The sequence below is a fragment of the Patagioenas fasciata genome, chromosome 6 (genome assembly GCF_037038585.1).
Source record: "Patagioenas fasciata isolate bPatFas1 chromosome 6, bPatFas1.hap1, whole genome shotgun sequence".
NCBI lineage: Eukaryota > Metazoa > Chordata > Aves > Columbiformes > Columbidae > Patagioenas > Patagioenas fasciata.
In genome coordinates, this window is record NC_092525.1 from 19982625 (window position 1) to 20005878 (window position 23254).

General features: G+C 41.6%; 1 protein-coding gene across 19 annotated transcripts in view; it reads right to left on the minus strand.

Annotated features, from left to right (window-relative positions):
• The window catches only part of FGGY (FGGY carbohydrate kinase domain containing), a 309381-nt gene that overhangs the window by 203405 nt on the left and 82722 nt on the right, over nucleotides 1-23254 (minus strand). For 10 of the 19 annotated variants that reach the window (XM_071810167.1, XM_071810160.1, XM_071810159.1 and 7 more), the window contains one exon: nucleotides 21006-21070. The gene's annotated coding sequence lies outside the window, so the exon portion shown is untranslated. Of the gene's footprint in view, nucleotides 1-409; nucleotides 444-21005; nucleotides 21071-23254 lie in introns of all 19 variants that reach the window. The other 9 variants (XM_071810153.1, XM_071810154.1, XM_071810157.1 and 6 more) reach the window with 1 other exon arrangement.

Below are 23254 nucleotides of genomic sequence, written 5' to 3' on the forward strand. Positions count from 1 at the left end.
GGAGACCAGACATCTACCTCAGATTAAATAGTTTTCAGATGGCTAAACACGGTCAAACAAACCAATCTCATGCAAAGTGCCAAAGTCTACCTCCTTATCACAACTGAGTGGTCCAGGGAACCTCAGTGAGCTCACATCTCTTGGGATGGCAGCAGCAGCACCAAAGGCCAGTTGATCTTCAAGCCTCCAGAGATGCACGCACAGCTCCAGAATGCTCTGAGCACTGTGGCACACTGGGCCGAAACTGAAGTCAGCTCACAGAAGAAAAAGGCAATTAAGACATCCCATGCTCTTGGTTTGGGAATCTAACTTCTCTAAGCACATTTAATAGCCCCAGATGAAATGCAAACATATTTGGTACTGCTGATTTTAGTACAAGCTGAGGAAAACAGTAGCTGAGGTCACCTACCGAACAAGAAGTTCTTGAAGTAACTTGAAGTATTCTAAAATGTAGAGAGAAGAGAATCACACTTACCATTTGAAAATGAAATCAAAATCAGAGTAGACATCAAAATAGAAATGCAGAGAATGAGGTACTAAAATAATGACATCTGTCTTCTGAAAAGAGTGCAGAAAGTCATGGTACTTTGTTAATTGTAATTCCTCACCACCAGTCAAAGCAGGAGGGTGGGCTCCCATCTGATACAGAAACTTTCTGACATGACTTGGGATCCAGGAACATAAATGCAAGACTGAGGTTGCTATTTGTAAAATAAACAAACAAACAAAAGAGGCAGACTGTGATCGTGAAGACTTCATCACCTGCAGTTGTGGTCAAGTATTTGCATACCATGTGTTCAAACTGATCTGTGCATGCACACGTCCTACACATTAGGATCCTGTAGCAATACAAATATTACTAAAATCTCAAAATATGCACAAGTATGGTATGTTGTGAACACATTCTCTTGGTGAAGCAATTACACTGTCTCTGTTAAACTTGTCTTAATGATAGTAAACTAAATCCATAGGGAAAATAATTAGGTTTTTTTGGTTGGTTATTTGTTTTTTTGTTTGAGTTTTTTTGTTTCTTGTTTGTTTTTGTTAAACACAGGTCTTGTATAAGAAAACACAGTAAACATCACAGCTACATTTTGAGAAAACCACAGCCTACTTACAACCAGGGCAGTAGAGAAGGGAAACTGAAAGTAGAAAAGAGAATCAGAGGCTGCAAAGGCAATTCTAGTAAAAAGTCATTTTAAAAAGCACATGACCAAGACAGAAAAATCCCAAACTAATATTTACGGTAAACTTTGCTTTTAAAGTTGTGTGAGAAGTTAGTTACTGAAGATTCTGTCAAAGGGATTTTCTTCAGAGTGAAGTCCTAGAGTACATGGAGGCTGTTTTGTCCTCTAGTCTGTTTCTAAATAGAAAACACTGATTCACTCAGGAATTCCAGCAAGCTTGGAAGACAGACACCAACAACAAGCAAGGTCAATACATAAGCCATTTCTGAACTAAGATGAATCCATAATGGGAAAGTCATGCACTTCCAAAGTTCACAGAGTCAAGGCTCTTGACAATGCATTATAAAGCTTTTCTATTTTCTTTGTTTAACAGAGCACATGGCTTTTGGGTCCAAGGGTGCAAAAGCACTGGAGGACTTGTGTGCATCACCTCAAATTCAAGAGACTCAAGCACATGGAAGGAGATTCTACAGAAATTAGTTCCTAAATGTCAGAGCCTCTTTTTTCTCTCCATCTCTCTGCCCAGATAACACTGTGCTGCTTTCTTGGGACCCACCAAGGAATCCACTTGTAAAGGTTGAGCGGGGCTGTGTTTGGTCAGAGCACACACCTGCTGAATTACAGAAATCTGCATTTAGCCTTACGACTCTAAGTTTTTACAACAAATACAATGCAATTTATTTCTGCAACTTGCTCAAAGACAGAGGCACGCATTGCCTAAGGAGGAAGGGCCCTGGAAAGTGCAAGCGGCCCTGCGTTGCTCTGCAGGACCGAGGAGCAGGAGCACAGCTCCCTGCTCCTGATAATGCCATGTCCATCCCTTCCCAGTGCCCTCCCAGCTCCCCTGGGAGCAAAATGGGCTGCTTATGGGCCCCATTTATCCACCTGAAATACTACAAATGATCCTGGACATGGCTAAAAAGTGAAATATACCGCTGAGGGCACCTGTGAGTGATTCCAAGATGCAAGACATTAAACAGCAAAAGGAAGGATCTGGCGCCTAGACTTAGGTGGAGTGTAAATTTTCCAAATTAAAGACACTGCAGAACTGATCAGATGAGAGGACTCCTGGCAAGAGGTGCAGGATGTAATCTTAAGAAGAGCCTTAGGGATGTACACAACCAATTCACTTTCAATCTGCGTGGCTAATTCCTTTCTCCTTTGAACACCCAGCAGGTTATGTGGGATGTCATTAGGTTCCCTTCTTCTCTCCTAAGGGCAACATAGTGAAGGCCATTTTTTTTCAATGTATAGAATTGGATTTTCAAGGTTCACTTCTGGAGCAAGAGTAACCCCTTCATAGTTCAAAAGCAATTACTTTTAGCATTAAGACACTTTTCCTCAACTTGATTGTCCTGAAACCAGAAAGCACCTTCTATCAGTAAACACGGCTCTCACCATCTTCTGACTCTTGCATAGTTTGTACCAAGTTCCTCTATTCTATAATGCAAAATACATTTCGGCAATTTAAACAAAGGAACTGGACTGCAAGGACTTCTCACAGGAGAACTCTGGAAGTCAGCAAATTCACATGGTTCGTTTTGTGTGTACTTGATCCCAAGTCCTTTCTCACCCATATGGTAGGATGGATTATTCTTCTATTCATGCCTCACAGTCTTCTAATGGATTTAGGGCAGAGCTCTTAAAAATGTATAAGACAGACAGGCATCGCATGATTTTGCTATGGATATTTTATGAGCAAGTCTGGGTGCATGCTGTGTGCTTGAAACAAAAGACTGCACAATTGGCTACCAGGGCAGGATCTGTGTTATTATGTCTTGCATTCAAGGCTTCCAAGAAGTCTTGGGCAAGAAAAACAACACAAAACAAAGGCATGGGAGAGACACCATGATCCAGTAAATGGGTCAAGGCAGCACGAATATGCTGCATTCATTGGTATTCAAAACTATAATTCAGTTATTTGTCAGAGAACTAATCCGATTTAGGAAGCAGCAACCTTTTTTATTGGCTGTTATTTGGGAGTTGTATTTGTCAGTTAATTGACTTAAACTACTACCTTGAAAAGATGATACTGGTATGTAGGGGTTTTTTACTTCTGCACCTGCAGCAGCCCTCAGAAAATGTTTTGGTACCAGGAACTATTTCAGCCATTATTTATCAATGGAGTGATTAATTTGCATCTGGAACATAGACTTCCACTGCTACTGGTCTTATTAAAGACTTTGGTTAACATTTTTCAAAGTATTCAGCTGACAAAGAAGACATCAGTGATGTTCAGGCATCTGAAGCTTTCAGATGTTTTTTCAAAGAAAAACACCCAAGGGAATCTGCTTTCCTGAGGCAGCCATAATGTACTCAGTACTTGGTACCTTCCCATTTCCAGCTGGACTGTGATTCCTTCGTCTCATCTTTATTGTAAGATTGTACCCACCTAAGCCTACCAATGGTTACTAAATGCAGCAGGCTGGATGCAACTTCCAGCTCAGCAAGTCCTGAAAAGGGCTGAGTGCCAGACGCTGGGAGGGTATCCCAGGAAGGAAAGCCACATTCATGGTTTCTTACCTTCTTTTCCCCAAGTATCTATGATGACTGGTCCCCTCAAAGGAGGATATGGATAGGGTGGCCCCTTCCCCTAATCCAGTACCAAATTTTCCTCTTTCATATTCCAGTCACTGTGATCTGCATGAGCGAGAGTGTGATGAATAAGGACATGATACTACATCCAGAGTTTCTTCCCTAGGAAGAGTTTCCACTATATGCAACTGCAAGAACCCAAATTCTCTATCAGCTTCAGCTGGAGCTTGCAGACATTGGCAACTGGTGGTTTTTCTGTGTGTTGTAATCTCATTCATCACGGTGGGCTGCCACACAAGAAATAAAGAACTAAACCTCCTGTGATGCTCAATCTATTCCTTGAAAAAGATGAACACAGGATTGAAGCAGGGACACATATTCACAATCCGCTGCTCAGCAGCCCTTCCAAATCTTCTTCCCTCACCACCATTGCAAATACAGCAAATTCATATATTCTTTACCCTAATTATATTTATTTCACTAATAGATACCTATAAAGCAATACACTAATGTGGTGCATTACAACTGGAGAGCTGAAGGAAACTGCAAAGCTAAGCAGGAGTAACAAATATTTAAATTCTAACTGCGAGCCCATGCATATACAGGCAGCCCCCCATCTGAAGCTAAAAATGTTGGTGTTTTTCTTGTTACCTTACTCAGAAATTAACTTTTAAATAATCAGTTCTGCCAAAAACATTAGATTCAATTTTCTCTGTCAGTGCAGACCTATCACCAGGGAGGGCACAAAGCAGTTTTTACACATTACTTTTGCATGTCATTATCTTATTTTTCCTTTGGGGAGATTCGAGTCTCTTACAACATATTCAGTGGATCCATGGTTCATACAGCAACTCCATAATAATACTTAGAACGTATACACTCCTTAGTAAATATTATCCTATTACACCAAATGTAACAACTTCTACTTACTATTTCTGGGAATGCTATTTCTGAAGATGCTTCATAGTGGAGAAATATAAATACCTCTGAAGTGGTAGTTTCTATAGAGACTTGTTTTTCCAGAATTGTAGAATAAACAGCCTAACTTTCTACTTTGCTTTAAATCTCCCAGAAACATGGAGCATCTTTCCAAAGTGGCAGGTAATAATACTTCGCAACTCTATAGCCATTTATGTCTTTGAAGCTTGCAGTAAACATGAACTACTTAAGCCTTTAGGAGTATCCTTAGATAATATAATTAGTCTCACTAAGAAGGGGAGGGAGGTAAAACATCAGGTAGAAGACTTTATACAGAGTAGGGTGTCACTGCCTAACAGCTTGATGTGCACTCACGGTTTTATTGCTGACTCTATGATAATTCATCTTATCCCAAGCTCAGAAATCATCAGTTTCTCCCCCATCAAGACAAGGTCTCTCTCAAAGTAGCTGTAACACGAGGGCTGAACACAACCCCAGAACAGATAGCAAAAGCAGCAGTATTTTTCAGAAGCTCCATTGTTTTTGACCAAGGGATGTGTGAGAGGAGGCTGTGCCACTGCACAGCAAAGCAGAGCATGGACCAACAGCTCTGGGGCCAGTTTATTTACAAGACATCTGGCTTTCAGGAAACCAAACACCAGGAACCCATTTTCCCTGGCATTGGCACAGCCTGAAGAAGCTCCCACTAGGGTGGTCATGAGGAATTTCTGTCCTCCCCTCAGCTCATTGGAGAATGCTGTGCCCGTCAGGATGGCTGAGGGAGAAAGCTGAAACTCAGTTGGGCTGAGCAACCACTTCTGATTTTTTTGTTACAGCACTTTTTTACAGGGAACAAACACAACACCACGTAAAACATGGCGTGAGTGCAGAGCTGCACTGCCCATGCCAGTACATGCCAGTAGAGAACCTGCAACAGAGATGTGTGTCCCCAGGCCCCTTCCCCCTGCCCTGGGGCTGTTTCTGCTCCTCAGGCTGCTCTGGAGATCTGCCTGGGCATCAGGCACTCCATCAGCCAAGGGGTTTTGATGCCAGCTCCTCATGTGGCTCATTGTGTCACACATCCCTGTCACCACCATCCCCAGCCCTGTGCAGATGCTGCACATTAGTGCTGAGATCAGAGCTGTAGGAGTCGGCCCTCCTCCACACACCAGATGGCTCGCTCTTCTGCGGTTGTTTTCAGTGCTTACCTATCTGCTCCTCAACTTCTGAGAGTCATGTGAATTCTGGAAGGAAAAAAAGACTTCCCCAACAACTAACAGAAAAAAAAAAAAAATCAATAAGTTTCCTTTTCACAAGTTATCTCAAAACATAGAGAATGTATTCAAGAAGCATCCTGGACCTTCTCAGAAAGGGGAGAAATCAAGAAATAGGGGCAGTCAGAGATGTGAAAAGCTCCTCAGTATCCAAAGAGTGTGGACAGCTTGGTCAGAGCTCCCTCTGCCCCAGTGACAGGAGACACTTCACACCAAGACCAGTTTGCCCAGCAGCCTGGGTTGCTTCCAGTTTCACTGCACAAGGAAGAGCAGGTATTTTCCACTTTAACCTTCTCCCTCCTAAACAAGTTGTGTTTAAAAGATGGTAAATCTGTCTATTGATGAGAATCTATCTGATTTCACTCTCTCACTTTCAGGAATGGACGTGTTTTGATTTTGTCTAAACAAAACAGCTTGCACATCTGCACTACCTTTGCAGTAAATAAACATGTAAATACATAAATAAATAGAAACTAGTGCAAGTGAGGCATTTTACAAATGTGTGACATTTCCTCTCTGGACTTTTTAAATCCAGTACAGTCTTACCAGCTGCTGTGATTTATTCTGCAAGCTGAACAAGATCCAGCTCCTGGGGGTATATAATTATGTGTAAAATAAAAAATGCACAAACTTGATTGCATGAAGAAGCCTTAAAGTGCGACCCATCTGCATTCTCAAGATTTGCAAACAAAAACGTAAATGGGGAGCACTCTGATTTTTTTAAAAAGCATTTCAGGAAGGTCTTGCAAAAGCCTATCTCAGATTTGTGGATACTTGACATAGACAAGTCTGGTAATGCTTACATGCTAAAATAAAATAAATAAATACGTCATTGTATCCCTTGGTTCGTGTCATGATAGCATTTGCACCAGTGGCCAGCACTCAGCCCTCCCTCTCTAGTAACCCTTACTTAGAATGATAAGCAGGTCAGGAGCAAATCCAAAACATGACGAGGTCAAAACTGCATCTTGTAATCAAGTTGTAGTGAAGGCAAACAATAGAGGGCAACGGTTCAGTTCACAGCACAAGAGATATGATGTAGTATCCATTAAAAATAGATAGCTCTATAATGAAAACACCCTCAACCAACTATTTTCCCCTGATCTTTCCTGTTGCAGATCTCTTGCTTTGGGCATCTCAGCTTTACAGTCAGTGCAACCGGAGAGCATGCAGAAGGGTGATATGTGCCAGGTGTCACCAGTGGTTCCTGCTTCCTGCAATTAACTCAATGGGTGTCCAGCAACTCACGGAGGCGACGGCTCTGCTAATGCCACTGCTGTGGCCTACATGGACATGGCCAGAAGTGCAGCATCTCTTCCCGACAGAGACATCAGTTTAGGAATGAACCACTTAACTACACCCATATCCTTCCATTCTGCGGAACCCCGTTCTCCCTATCAGTGGTTTCATCCCCTCCCACTTCTCCCATCACCAGAAGCCCTATCTCCTATTCACAGTGCTTTGCTCCCCATCCTGATTTGAATTCCTCCCTTCTTATAGGGGCAATGAATCATTCAGAGTAATGGCATTTTACAATCTCTCCAGAGAAGGCAGGCAGATCCAAACTGGAGTGGAAGAGTATATAAATTACAATGTTAGTGGGTGCCTTCAAGCCCAAGACCAGAAGATCCCAATCTTCCCCAACATATAAACAGCACCTAAGGGCTGGGTGCTGCCTCCTGGACATACGTGTTGATGGCAAGTACCACAGCCAAAAATGGTGCCACGTCATATATATGAACATACAACATTTAATACTTCATCTTTATTTAGTATTTATCATTATTGTGTAATTACATGAAACCATTAGCATATCATAGATCACAGAAGATTCAGAAAGAAGTCAGTTAGAAAGATTATCTAGAAGAAAAAAATGTGAAAATTGAAAAAGTGTGTTTCCATGCCCTTTTGACATTTGGAGGGACAGACTTCTTACCATGAAGTGCTTCTGTGTCATTAACAGTGCTCTTCCTCTGAAGAACCACTGAATGTAACATTTTTCAACTTGTGGTTTATCAGGTACTGTCTTTTCTGATGAAAGCGGAGTTTAATTCTTGTCTCAGCCCTGCAAAGATTATCCGAACTTGTGCATCACTGACAAAAAACCCTTCCTATTGCAGGGTGGTTAGAAACAGTGGTCATATAGTCTCACTATAGCCCATGGCTCAGTGACGTTATCATTCTGAGTCACAATTTGATTCAAGGCAAGTATTTTTTTTTTTACTGATGGCAGTTCTGCAGTGTTCTTTATCACCTGAGCACATGAAACAGAATAGCTACGCTATGAATTTGTCCAGAACTTGATGTGCTTAACAAATGTTTAAGGACTTTATTCAGAACACCTACATGTTTTGTTCCTGTTACTCGCGCAGCTCTTACATGTGACAAAGAGACTAATTTTTCAACAGAGGAGGGAGAAGGCAAGGGAACAGCTTATTGACTTTTAAACACATCTTCTTCTGAGAGGAGAATATATTAATAGCAATATAAGGCTCTATACCAGTTATGTCTCAGTCACTTCTTTGAAACTTGTTTACCCTATAATTGAAGGATAATTTTTCTTATTGCCAACTCCGTCAGCCCACACTGACATCAGAAAACCCAACCGTGTTCTTTCTGGCTTGTGTTTCATCACCAGTGAAGAATTTTGAAAACTAAATTTTCCCCTGTGTGCATGAGTATAATCCTTAAAATTACGGCCTTGGTTATATTTGCGCAATAGTCCATACCCTGCAAACACATTATGGTGCATACGTACCTGTGTCCTGCTTTCTGCTCCAGCCATGAAGCTCCAGCTCTGCCACCACCGAAGGTGCTGAGATTGACAGCTCAACTGTGATTGACATTTGACATTCAGAGCTCCCCAGCGCGTCTCCTGGAGTCAGCTCTCACTGAAATCCTCTAAGATTTCAGCAGATAGAAGCTCTGCCTGCCTGAAGTGAGCATCTTCTGCTCAGAGAAGGAAGGTGCATTACACATCTGCACTGACATCCGACTTCCACAGGTACCAATCTATTCCAACCACCTTTTATATGCTTCCTGCATGACCAGGATGAACAGGGACATAAAAAAGGAACTTTAGAGCTAAAACCTCAATCTCTAAAGAGCTACTAAAGATCAGTTTTCTCTACACACACCAAGTAGCGCATAATACAACAGCCAAAAAGATCTCAGGCTGACATAAAAATCCTACAGTCTGTTACAGGACTGAGAAAACTTTAGCAGACAGAAGGATGTGATGTTCCTTTTCAGAGGAGTCAACTCTTGCATTGAAAAAACTCTTTCAAGCCAATAAAACTTCTGTTTTCCTTTGGTCATGCTTTTTCTGTGTCTGATCCCACCACAGTTCAGATTCCCATGGTGTAATTAAAGAGACCACAAATGACAGAGAAAACAAAATACGTGCAAGTGTTACATATAAAAGTACTGAGGGTAAAAATTGTTCTAAAAACTCCTTTTTGAACAAACTGACATTTCGGGTTTTTTCACTTGGATTTCAGACAGACGCTAGCAAAATTTACAGTAACAAACATTTTAATTTTCGCTCAAATCAGAGAGTGACTCAGCCTGCAAGGAAAAGCAAGACTAAATGTTGCAAAGTTTCGACAAACCCAGTTGAGAAATGATCAAGCAGGAGCCCGCCTTGGAAGCAGACACAGAGTTTGCCTCTGAGGAAACCTTTGCCAATCATATTTTGAGGGGATTTGTCACAGGGCATTCTCACTGGAAGTCAAATCCCACATGTAGATTGAATCCAGTGCCAAACAATTCCCTTCTGGGTATAAAACTGGTTGAAGTATTCCAGGAAGCCCTTCCTTGCCGAGGAAGCTAATTCAAAGGCCCCAAATGCATACCAAAAAAATAACTTTCCTTCCATGTTTCTCAATCACAGGCACCTCATTCTGGCTTCAGGGCGACTCTACCACTATTTTCAGACTTCTCATCTTTCACCCGTACCCACAAGACAGCTGGTCCTGATGAACTCCCTGGCCCAGCCTCTACTTGTCTCCGGCTAGGGATAATTTGAACTGCTTACAGATACTGATTCTTGAGTGCAACCCCTTAGATAACCTGCACACCCAGATAACCCCCGGTTCCCTTCCTGCATCTCTTGACAGATCTGTCAATTTGTCCAGCTTCTGGAGGAGACACTGTGAAACCAGGAATGGAGGGGTCAGATGAGGGTATCAGAGATAAGGAAGAGGGGGAAAAGGAAAAGGTTACGTGGGACCAGAGATGAATCGTAGTGTAAGATGCTCTGGGGCAAACTTGCAGCGTAGCCTGCAAATCTTCTACACCTTACATATAGAAAGAACATGGATGTTTTTCTTCCTCTCGGTAACTCCTACGCAAATAGAGGCAAGGTCCAGTTATAAGAAGCTGCTCCTCCTCCGTCCAGGTTCACATCAAGTCTCGGCTTTACAGAGACCAAAATGTGAACACCCCATGGCTGGGAAGAAATGCTTTGTTCCAGATCCAGGCTGGAAGAGACGAAGGCTGGCGGCCGTAGCAGTAGCTGGCATAACCTCAAATCTTCAGGAGAAGCCATCAAGGGACTGATCTCTTCCTCTGCGTATTGCAACACATCTGCTTGGGCTGGGACTCCAGGCTGTTCCCTTACTGACAAACGTCAGCAAGCAGCGTGTGCTTCTGAAGGCTTTGCATCTGTGTCCTACTCATGCTCACTCCAGCGGTTCCTGTTTCATATCCTGTTCTGATTGCTCTACATTTATCACGTAAACTAATCTTAAGTATACACATGGGAAAAAAAAATAAAGTGGGTATGCATGAAGATTATAAAATAGGATAATTTGTTAGGGGCTATTACAAAACTCAGTGTTAAAAATACGTTCTCACTACACAAATACACATGGACACTACACACTGTGAGTTGTATTTGAGATGAAAGTTAAGGCACAAAAATAAGTTTCCAGCAATCTTCTAACATGCACGTTCAGAGACCTCTCAACTTTCAGAGTCCTTACAAATGTCACAAACCAAATGCTACAGCCAGCAGCTCTTATTCATCAAAACTTTGGAAACCTTGTGTTTCTTACTTGTGAGAAAGAAATGTTTTAATTGCTAATAAACAGGCCTTTCTGCATCTGAAGGCCACACTGCTGCAGGGACCTTGCTCTGGCAGGGCAGACGACCGCAGTCCTTTTTGCCATCAGAGCTCCTGAAGGCCGTGCTGCCTGTGCCGCTGTTCCTGAGAGCAGAGATGGGATTACAGGCTTCTGTGGGGTTTCTTCAGCTCACAACCGCAGAGACTCAACATGTAATTCTCTGCCAACAAGATTTTTCCTACCATCTACTCCTGTGCTGGGCACCAGTCCAGGGAAGCTAAAAAACCCTCCCCCATGACACCCACTACAGTATCTGTTTCCCAGTCGTTCTGATAAGCGTGCCTGTTATTCTGCTCTAATATTGTCCCAAACACAAGAGTATGCCCCTAAGTTAAACAGTAAAGGAGGATAATTCAAACTAAACATTTCCCTGCAAGTAGTTTTCTAACAAAAGGGGTAAAAAGATATCCCAGCCCAAACCCAACACAGCATCTCAGCTACTGCCTTCAGTGCCACTCTAATGAGTGACCATGGCAGGTGATGGAGGGCTTTATTCAGCAATCAGACTTGAAATATTTCATGTAATAAAACACCAAGTGCAGGTTGTTTGGATCTGGGTTTTATACTGTAGGTTACAAATGTTTTGACAAACTTATCTGACTTGCAATCAGTAAATAAGTAAGTCTTAAGACACTTGATGTGGGAACAGTATTTCCCAGATGGAAATACATTCCCATACCACCTCCAAATGGAGTGTCATTCTCCAGTGAGTAATTCAATAGCCCTACTCCTATAGCCTACTCAAATTGTCTCTGAGATTACCTATATTCACTGAGCAAGAACTGCAATGCACAGTTACTGCTGTTTTTCAATAAGATCTGAGAACAGACCAAACTCTCCAAATTACTTGCTTAACACTATAGTTTATTGTGCTGAGGCCGTGCTCCTCCGGGCGGTGCTTACACATTCCCTCAGCTCTGAAGGTGCGAGAGGTAGAGTATTCCCATTTAAAAGACTTTGGTATCTTCGTTGTCGAACAGCATTTCTTATTTAGAAGTTAGGCTTTAGGGATTCACGTGCATTTCCTCTCAGTCTCTCCAAGAAAACACAAAGCTCTTTTTCTTCCAGCTCTGAATATAAGATGTGCCCTAAAAAAATCTCCTGGATGGTTTAAATACCAACATAAGGATTCTCTACAGGTGAAGGAGAGAAAAAGCGGGGTGTATACCACATGAAAAAAAAGGATTCCTCCTGCAGCATCAGTTCTCCTTCGAAACTCAGAGGAGACAGTTTTGTGTACACAACACTACTGTCTCTGTTACAGACTTCTTTAAAGTCTGAAGAAAGGGATGTTGCAAAAGGGATCTCCTACAGTGCGTAGCTCGTTTACTCTGCCTTTAAGTCAACCCAGACAGAGGAGACAGGGCTCTCCTAGCTCACTTCACCTTCACATCTCCCCTGCTGGGAAGGGTTCCATGCTGTCACAGGGAAGATGTTCAAGGGTGCTGCATTCTTGAAGTATAAACATGGTCTTACATCACTACAGGCACATCAGATCCAAGGGGATCACAAAGAAGGTAATTTGCGCCTATTTATAGCGCCTCATAAGTCAAACAGGTTGAAGGGTGAATAGGCAAATAAATGTGTCTGAGGCACCAAATAATACAGTTTTCTCAGGCACCAAAAATGCTCTGCTCTTTTCAATCTTCATTTCTGGTTTTCTTTCTAACTCCTTAAAGAAACCTTGAATGGTGCTTACATATATACATATAGTTAACAGTTTCTAATATACTGTAAAGAACATTTCCCTGAACATGGCCTGAAGGCTTCAAATTTATTCAGACAGGACAGCACATACCTTTTAAAAAATAAATTACATGACTACAGAATCAGATATCATTAATACAGTGCGTCCTCATTCTCCAAGGGGGGAAGAAAGAGAGAGATTATCATGGTGAAATACCAGCCACAGATTAGATAGAATATGAAAGAAAAAGATTAAAATGTGGACTGTAGCTCTTGTTCAGATACACATCTTTAGTGGAGTAAATTTCACCTAATATGTCATTTTTGCTCTATTAACCAACCACTCATCTCTGGTAACGGTGTTCCAAGTCACCAATAGAGTGGAAATCCATGGAAAACGAAGGCGGCGTGCAGATGCTGGATACCTGGGTTTGCGATGCTGTTGACACAGCAGGGGCTCGGTGTCCTCTGCTCCAGCCACATTTCCTGTTTCTATAAACATACTCTGCTTGAAAAGGGGCTACTATGGGCAGACATGTGTACTTTATAGCTAGTTTTGTGCCAACATAAATCAAGCCCAAATGCCATCTCGGTGACATAATGTAAGACTTATGCTTAAGGGAGTCCACATACATAAGTAAGTGGGTTCCAAAGTAATTAATTTGAGGAGTCCACTTACATTTCAATCTCACAACCAGACAGGCTGCCTCGTGGTTCCCTCGGCTTTTTAGTGTCAGACTCCCCAAATTTCACTCTTCCATTTCCTTCACTTCCTCACCTTTCAGGGTCAGAGCTTAACACCACAGAGGGAAATGAAACAGAGAAAAACAAAACAAAACAAGCTGCGAAGCAGATTAAAGCCACATTTGACATTCTGAGGCACATGGTTCCTTTTTCAGCTACAGGTATGAAGTAGAAATACTTTTGTGTCCACAATTCACACTACAAACATGGTCTAAGAAAAAAGAAAAATTGACGTTTTCTAAACGCATCCTCACTCAAAAAATGTCATTGCTTTTTAAATGTATTCTGTGTTCATATCAGCTGAGTTCTCAATTGCTTCTTTTTGCTCAGGGATGGTCTGGTAAGTAGACAGAAACCCGCTTACACATCCCTCAACTCTTAGTGCTTCAAATGCACCATCTCTGGGGAGAAGGTGTTTGCAGATCCAGCCACAGAAAAGTGTGATTCTGCTTGTTAGAGAGGATGGACTGGCCAACTCCACTCTGTCCGCCCAGTGTCTTCTCCTGAGTGGGACCAAGACAATTCCCATCAGCCTGTGGCTCTTGCAGAATTCCTGCTCTGATTGCACCGTTAAGCAACAGCTCGCACACCAGTCTCCTCAGAGAAATGAACCTGTTACAGTTAGGGTCCAATTCCTTTCTCCGAAAAATCAGAAAATTAGCTCTTACTACCTTCTGTGGAGGCTGGATCAAACATAAGTGAAGAGACAAGTCATGGGACAAAATGGCCCATCCAGATTCAAGAGGAGAGATGTTTTATGGGAGGTAATTAGCTTTTGCTTACCCCTTTCATACACACTGCCCTGAGTCAGTGGGCATGAGGCCACTTAACAAATCATGGCATCAACCTTAAACCAAAGATTCCCATGTTTCACAGCAGCGAAGCTGTTTCACACAGCCAGGACAAAGGTTATGAGCTTGGTCCCATGTTTCTCCCTATAAGATGCTCACACCTCATGAGGAGGTCAGATGGATTACGGCGTATTTTTGCAGATCCCAGTCTGTTCTTAAACTGTGGTGTTTCCAGATGTGCTTACGCAATACTAGCACAGAACCTGTTTCTATCAGACAGACTGCTTCAGTCTTCACACTTTTTGAAGAAGAGAGGGTAGCAATAATATGGACATTTCCAATGAGATCTCTGGTGCATTTTAAATGTTCAACCTCACTTTTGGAAAGGATTTCAGCTTTGTTTCTGATTTGGTCTGACGAATGTGCAGCAAGTGCCAATGGCTGCCTCAGTACTTAATTCATTTCTGTAGTGGTCATCATTCTTGCATGGTTGATACAGAATGAACAAACATGTGAAGCCAGTAAGAGAGGTCAGACTTCATGGACCTTGTGAGAAAGGACTTCATGGACATGGTGAGAAAGGCCCAGAAAAAGAATACAAAAGCTAGTAACAAAGTATCAGAAAGCATGGCAATGACTAACCTTTCTCGGTGAATAAGTGTTTATACAGCTAAACTTTTACTAAACTACTAACCAAGCAGAAAAGAACGATCATTGCTTCCAAGTGAATTAATGTATCTCTTCTTCTTTCTCACTTTAGAACCTAGAAAAAGAAGTTATGTAAAATGATGCCATGGTTTTGAAAACCCTAATGCAATTTGTTGAACACCAGGGACTTTTTCTACAACAGCATAAATAGACATACAACACTTCGATGATTTTGAAGATCTGGGGCAGGAACCAGATTTTTCGTTTTTCTTGTTACACTTGCAATTCTTCAGCTGTGCTTGTCTTGTGTGTTAAGAGATGTAAACAGAGGGGAAAAATACGACTAAAGGATTCAACAAAATTAAAAAGCCCATGTGTACACTTCTATGGAAACAAAGAAAATATGCAGAGTTACATTTCTTATAAGAATCTCCTTTATTTTAGAGGAGAAAATGTAAAGATTGTATGGTTTTAATGTTTATGTAAAGAAAAGGAACAAGTAGTATAATTGAACGGAGCCATTAAGTAAGACCAAATTCAAATTCCCAGATACAATTTAACTTAATTCATGCTCATATATGACCCTCTTCCTCATGTCAGAAGACAATTCAGTCTTCAGAACAATCACAATAAATGTTCAGAATTTTAAAGGGCAGACTGTAGTTCAGAGGTGAAACAAAAGTAGATTCGGAATAAGTCATCCCAAACTTGGAACCAAACTTGCCTTCTCCTGCAAAGCAAATGGACGATTCTTCCAAACCACAGAAGAAAGAGTCCTGAAAGAAAACGCACTTGCAGTAATCTGCCACATTTAACACAATAACAAACGAGGTGAGAGTGGAGGACCTAAAATGAATGTGCAAGTAGAAAAGAAATGCAGCACAGACTTGAGGCCTGTTTAATTTTTTTGAGTTTTTAGGAAAATAAATGTCCTCTATCACTTCCCCTCTCTTGCTTTCTTGACCATTTTGCAATTTCCAAATTTTTACCAGCTAAAAAGAGAACACCACTCTACTTCGCACGTGATGGCAGGATAGTCTGTGCTGATCAGGTGATATCCTGGGCCAGATTAGGGATCTCTCTGGTCCTTCTGGTATCTGCGGTTGTAAACACTACCAAAAGTTTAACAAACGAGTAAAAGGAAGTTTGCAATAGGCAGCTATGGGCAAATTTGCCCACAACAAGTTTCTTTCTTCTCCCTAAACGTCAGAGCCTCATTTGCAGACTGAAGTAATTTCTGCACTTTACACAAGTCTTAGTTATTTTCAATCCTTGCTGTAGTCACTGCAAGTGTCCTGAAAAACTGCATAAAAGCACCTTTTTCAGGGTTCTCCTGAATTCTTCCTGGTGATATTCTGTGCCAATTAACTTGTTTTAAGATCCAAATATCTTCAAAGATGCCTTAATCAACAGCACATTCTGGCCTCATCACCAAGCTCCTGAAATTCGTGCAGGTTAAGTCCAGACAAGTTGCTCTGAAAATGCAGACAGGTGCCCACAGGAGGGGCAAAAATACCAGAATTTCCCAGCTGGCAGGTAAGGACGTGGCCCAGCTCCCTGCCCAACAGCTCCTGAACAAGTGGTTTTAAAGTTGGGTGAAGAGGTGGGACAAGTCTTGAGAGAATGTAGGAGAACATGGCAGAGAAACCCAGAGAGAGGTCCTTAGGTCAGTATAATCAGCGAAGGATCATGCAATACGGTGGGAATGAAATCATGGCTTGAGCAATGGTTTTGTGCCAGCAATAAAGTCTGGTTAGGAGCAGTCGTTGAAAGGGTCGGCTCAGCCTGGGTTTTTCATATTTAGGAGCAGAGGCAGCTAAAGAGCTGAGGGGAAATGATTTATGAGGACAGAGCTTAAGGCTTATTGCTAGGTGAAACAACAAGTAAGGGCAGACAAAACAGCCTACAAATACCCATAGGAGTAAATGTCAGAGTGCGAGGAATTGTTTTGAACAGCATAATAAGTTTCCTAAGACTAGAGGTGCAGTGGCTTGTGATACACTTGCCCAAACAGCTGGAGTTCTGTTGGTCATGACTAGTCTGGGCAAAGCACGAGTAAATGAATGGCAAGGAACACTTCTGCGTTGCTGGACAGGTGAAAGAGATTATTCAAATCTGTCCCATGTTCCAATGAGCTCCACCTCTCCAGCACCGCAGAAGCTATCTGCAATGTTCAGCAAGGTACAGGAGTTCCGGACAGCATTCTGGAGACGTACTGCAACTGCTTGGCCCATTCTGATTTTTTTGTGATAGCAGCAATAACCTTATTTCAACAAGCCAGTTTCAGGTTGATTGTACAAATGAAGAAGTCACATAGCTGCTATTGCAAAGGAATAAGCACACAACATCACTCATAGCTAGAAAGACTATCCACCACAGCAGTTTCACTACAATTAACATCAAATTTATCCTGCCCAGAGGATGAGTGTTAAAATTGCACCCTATCTCATGTCCCCTTAAGCTCCTGAAAGAGCTCTTAAAAGGACTTGACCTTGCTCTGTGCTGAGTACCTGCACAGGGGTGAGATCCAGCCCAAGGTCATGTTTGAGGGAGGTAAAGAATTCAATGGGAGGCATGAGGGATGTGCCTGATTATGGGGGAAAAGAGTTGCTGGGGCTATGCTGAGCAGGAATGCAAGGGAAAGGGAAGGAATGCAAAGGAAAAAGCAAACAAAGAAAAAGGACCTTTGAATTTTTTTTCACAGCATGGCATTGCAACTGTGGCAGGGCCAGAACAAGAGGCTACAACTAGCAATTTTGGAAGGGAGAATGGGATTGCTTCTGAATCCCTCACATTGTAAAATTATCACCTAATTACAACAATACAAAAGGGCTGAGATAAGAGCTCCCACATAGTCTTGAATTTTGGTAAGGGGGAAGGCAAAGGGAAACGAAACCAAAAGCACATGCACAGCCACAGGAAACAAATGTAGCCCCAAGATACCTTCATCTCCCTCTTTTCTGGCAGATACCTCCTTCTCAGTCCCTGTGGATTCATTCATGCACTAAGGAGGATAAAGCAAACAGTTTCCTTATGTCTTCCTGCCATGACCAAGACACCCGATCACTAATGCAGAGCATTGCTTAACTCAGGGGCGGCAGGAACCTAATTCTTGCTTTGTTCCGGCTCTTAAAAACCAATCCAAATGCTGGTGTGCAGTGACAAGAAAGAAGAGACTAACTGTTCCTTGGCTCCCACATGGAGGAAGAAAGTCAATTCCCTGCGAATACCCCAAAAACTGTACGATGCATATTTTACTTTTCAGAATGCACAAGTGAGAGGCAGGGAAAAAAAAAAAGAAAAAAAAAAGAGGAGCCACGCATGACTCCTATGGTGAGGAGGGGACTGAAAGAAACCCAGGAAAGCTGGGAGTGAATTGTTTTGGCTGAGCATCAGTGGGTGGGTCAGTTGATGTTTATGTGGTTTCAACACATTGCTAAAGTGTCACAAAGAGGAGATGGATTTCAGAACCACCTAAAAGCAAGCCACGAGCTGGGAAAGAGCTGACCATCCTAGGGAAAATTCCACTCAATATCACGACAACATTGTCAAGCATTTTGGAGGTTTTGGAGTTGATCAAAGAGAAACACAGGTAACAACAACAACAACAACAACAAGCTGAGGAACTCTTTTTGTCAAAGGTTTACAAGTGGCAGGAAAAAAGTATTGAGGAAGCAAGGCCTTGTAATTACATCTTCAACCTGAGATTCAGGTTATTCTCACCTTAGCTTAATGCCTAAAACACATTCACAACAGGAGGTGCCTTATAAATTTGTAAACACTATGTTGCTTAAAGGTGTATGATATGATGCAAAATTTCACAATCCATGGTACGCTGTCAGGAGCCTACAGTGGGAACAGCTGCCTGACTGTGCAGTAGCATCGTTCCTGTGGTAAATACACCCAATAAAATTCAGGTAGCATCATGGTACACGAACTTGTGCCAGGGAGAGACTTCGAGTCTATTGTGTCTGTTTCTGTGTTGAGAAAGGAGAAGTGTTTTTCATCTTACAGACTTGTTTGGGGCTTTTCCTCCTCAAGATTTTTTAGAAAAATCTTGAGTTTGAAGTTAAACCAATTACCTGAACAGAGCCATATACACTGTAAACTAAACTCTGACTGTCCCAAAGGAGCATTTTCTGTCAAACAATAATTTCCAATGAGCAAGACACCTCCTGCCCTTTGCTTTTGTTTCATTAGTTTCATGGTGTGTCACAAAACATCACACTAAAAACCGAGGTAGGACACAAAAAGAAGAAAAGAATCCTTACTGTGAATCTTTACTTTTGTCTGGAATCCTTTTCTGGATGTTTATGGCATCCCATAAAGTTGCTGAAACATGCCTGCTGTATTTTTAATTGTTATTTTAAATGCCAAAACCCAGAAGTCTTGCTTATATTGTATGCGAACACAGCGTCTGCTTATGTTCAAACCCTCAGGCACTTTAAATAACTCTACTGTACACAGAGAACGCTGTTCATTTTGTTTTTACAATTTTTGCCTGTGTAGAAGGAGCTCTAATGTCTTGAGAACATAAATGTATGTTCATAACCAAGGAGCAAGATCACAGCTGGACTCTTACCTGAGTCTTGGATCATATTTCAGCAGTGGCACGAAGCGAAAAAGCAGCTTATTTCTCTGTTTAATTTACAAGAGCTACAACTGGAACAGCACATACTAGACTTACTGACGTAACGCCCAGGTGAGTGCATGTTACAGGTCCAGCTCTGTGTCTGATCCACAGGGAATATCAGACTCTTTCGGCCAGACTTAAGAGCCGTTACCGCTGCAGCTCTGGAGGAACCTGGTCCGAACCCTGGTGTGTTAGTAAAAAGTGGCAGCTGCCATAACAGACTTCTCTGTAGGCTACAAACCCAGGGCATAAAATGAGGGTCGTTTTATTGATTCAAGTGAGTTTCGTACCAAGCCTCCATTGTTCTGTCTCAAAGAATAAACCATTACAGAGAATTCATAAGTGAATTTGCTTTTTTTGGTTTTTTTTCAAGGATTAAACAGGAGCAGACTGCAATTTCCTTTAAATGCATATATTATTCATCACTATTCACTAAGTTTTATGATGGACTTAAAACAACAGCATATATATCTTTATACTCAATGCCATTCTGCTCCCTACCTATGTTCTGAAACTCACATTTTATGTTTAGATGTGATCGACCATGAAAGTCACAGGGTAATAAGTGCTCCCTGAGTAAAGACACAGACAAGTATCTGGCCAATGTTCATTTTTCACCTCAGTTCGCTGTAAATAATTTTATATGCAATTTTGCCGCTTCCTTTCTGTAGTAATCTCAGCAAGCAGGTTAGCATACTGTGGTTGCAGAAAGCAACCATGAACAGAGGGGAAGTAAATTAATTTCAGGGTTTGATTCAATATTGGAGAAAGGCTTTTTTTCAGTATTTATTTACCCACCATAATAAGAGAAGGTACAGTCCCTCCTCTAGTCCAGCCAGATTACCAGACAAGGAAAATTCTGCTGTGTTAGGACTACAGACGAGGGGTCAAAGAAAGAGACGCTTTATTTCTCAGTGTGCACCCCGTACGGCCAGTCCTGTAACAGCTGTTATTATTTGTACCATGCATAGCAGAGGAATAGGTGGAGAAATGAAGCCACGCACATAAGGTAACACCCTTTTTTTAAGCAACCACCATTTTTTGCAATGACACACACGTACAAGGGTCATTTGGGGTTTTCCTTCCCTTAAAGTCAGGGTTTCCTGAGAGGAAGAAGAGCTGAAATACAGGAACGAGTGGCTGCACACTATTTCCAGTGGCGTAGCAGATCTTCCTCACTGACACAGGTATAGGAACTAGGTCTGAGTTTCCAAACTTCCTGACGTTCTCCCTTTGAAAGGTGGGAAGATGGGAAAGGAGATGGGTGGAGAAGGTGAAGAGGTGGTTCTGTCCCTATAAAGGCCTTGCAAACACAATGAAACTGCTCCCATGCTTAAATCTACAACAGAAAGCAGGTTGCAATACAAGTGGGAAATGCTAGGAAATGTTTCAACTAATAAAATGTGTTGGGCTAGCACCAAAATTCTGCTTAAAAAAGCTGTTTATAATGAATGACTACTTACAGTATCATTGCAAGGTCATTAGAGGACTCGAAGATTGAACAGCACCTGGTTCATCTGGTTGAGGCCTGGAAAACACAGAGCCACTTATCAGCAAACGACACCAGCAATCAATGCATTTTTTATGAGGGCAGTTGAAACAGGAGGAAATGTTCAAAACCAGCCTGCTGGGCCACTCTGTGACCTCATCCTGGCCAGAGAAAAGAAAGTCTGCTGTTCACTAGTCCACCCTGATAAAGCAGAAAATCTTCACTTCACTAGATAAGACCATCAGTTTGTTTAGGTTGTATTACACATCACTTTTAAGCCTCTAAAAGGGTTAATGGAACCCTGGAGATACTAAATACATTATGCAGCTGTGTAGGTGCTAGGAAGGTGGATATAGGCTGATTTTTACCAATGTAACCTATGCAGAGTGAGTCATAATTTGTACTTTGCGTCATTCAATAAATGGGTCTTTTGAAAGTCATCCCGCTGTGAAGGGGCTGCTCGCTTTCCAAAAGCAAGAACCCGGCTCTCCTCCCCACAGGCTGCCGAGATGGTGGATCAGAAAAGCTTCTCTGCCTGAGTTACAATGTGATGACAATAATAGAATCCAAACAACTACGTGTTTGTGGGTTTGCTCTTAAAAGGTCATAAGGTTTTGACTGAAATAAACGTTTTGATATCATGAAAGATACATTCTTATTCATAAATGTGCATTATTCTCATTGCTACTGCTGCTGTGCCTTGTAAGATTCTTTCTTGACTCAATTATGCCTCACATCAGCTTTTTAATTAATACCTTCATTAAGAAAACCTTGAAACTTTAGATAAATGACATTTGCTTTTCTGCATTTCAACCATCAGCTTCTGTGGGAAGGAAATTTTTCTATATTGTAGTCAACCAGGGGAAAGAAAAGCAAGAAGAGAGGAGGTCTACATGTTCACAGGGATCTCAGCACTGAGACAGAATAATCATCTTTTGTTGAATACGAAAATAACAAAACACAAAGTAAACAATACCCTTTTGTTCTGCACAAGAAAGGCAGGGCTTTAATAGTCTTTAAACGAGAAAGAAAATTTCCATCTAAATGGAACCATGGAGTAGGTAGACAGGATACAACATTTTAGAGTTCAGTGATTAAATTTAATACTGTGCCAAACTGTGATTAGTTGATGAAGGGCATTCATAAACAGACCAGAAACAAGGGAAGTGTGGCTCCAGTAGAGTATTGCTCCTTCAGTGCAGCTTGGTGTTGGGCTTACTACTTTAATAACAGGGTCAAATGAAAAAAAGTTTAATTTGATTTATTTCCCTAGGGAAATTCAGTGGAATTGTAAACACAGCCTGCCTTTACTAAAACTTCAGCATTCAGAGTCAGATCCAAAGAAAGGGTTTAGGTACCAACCGAAGCACAGAAACATATACTTTTCATTTTTCCAGCTCGCTAACTCCATCCCCCCACTCAAAGAGTAGGGGTACATGTGAATCCCATTACTATTAATAATAGACACCCAATTCTCCCAACTCACTGGGCAGGCAAAGCAGACTCTGAATTAAGGCTTAGAATCATAGAATGAGTAAAGCAATATCTGAATGAGTAAAGCAGTACGTCCATTGTGAATCTTTGCCTCAGTGCATTAAAATCCCCTGTTGAGCCCAATGCAACACGCTGTCCTTAACACCACACATATGTGACTAATGATCCAGGAAAACAGGAGTATAAATCCTTTTAAACTTAGCTGTGGTCTCTCCTAAGCCTTTTCAACTCAGGCAGGAGGTGTGTGGTGCACAGAGAAACCAGCAGCAATACGTGAGTATCAGTATCTGAAGTCTCACCTAAGCCTCACCTAAGTCTTATAAAATATAACCAAAATTAAATGGAGATATACGTGCAGGAAAAGACTTAACACTACTTCTTCCTTTTCTACCATCACCTGTTCCTACAGCCCAAGCAAAGGCCATCATCACTTTAATTTGAAAGAAGCCCTCTTAGTTTAAAATCTATTTTGGACCAGATCTGTTCTTAGCTGCATAAGTATAAATCTGCTATCTTCCCATGGACTTTCTCCAACTGTATTCTGGTGTTAGCAAGATCAGAATCTTATTCTGGTGATAAATTGCAGGGTTATGTTAAAGGTGCAGCCCACGGCTTTTGGTGAAATCTCACCTATTTACGGGAAAAATAATCTACACTTACAAATTATTATAATAGATATACGATTCATTTTTTTTAAATGATAACTTGTAAGTAATGTTTCAAGCACTT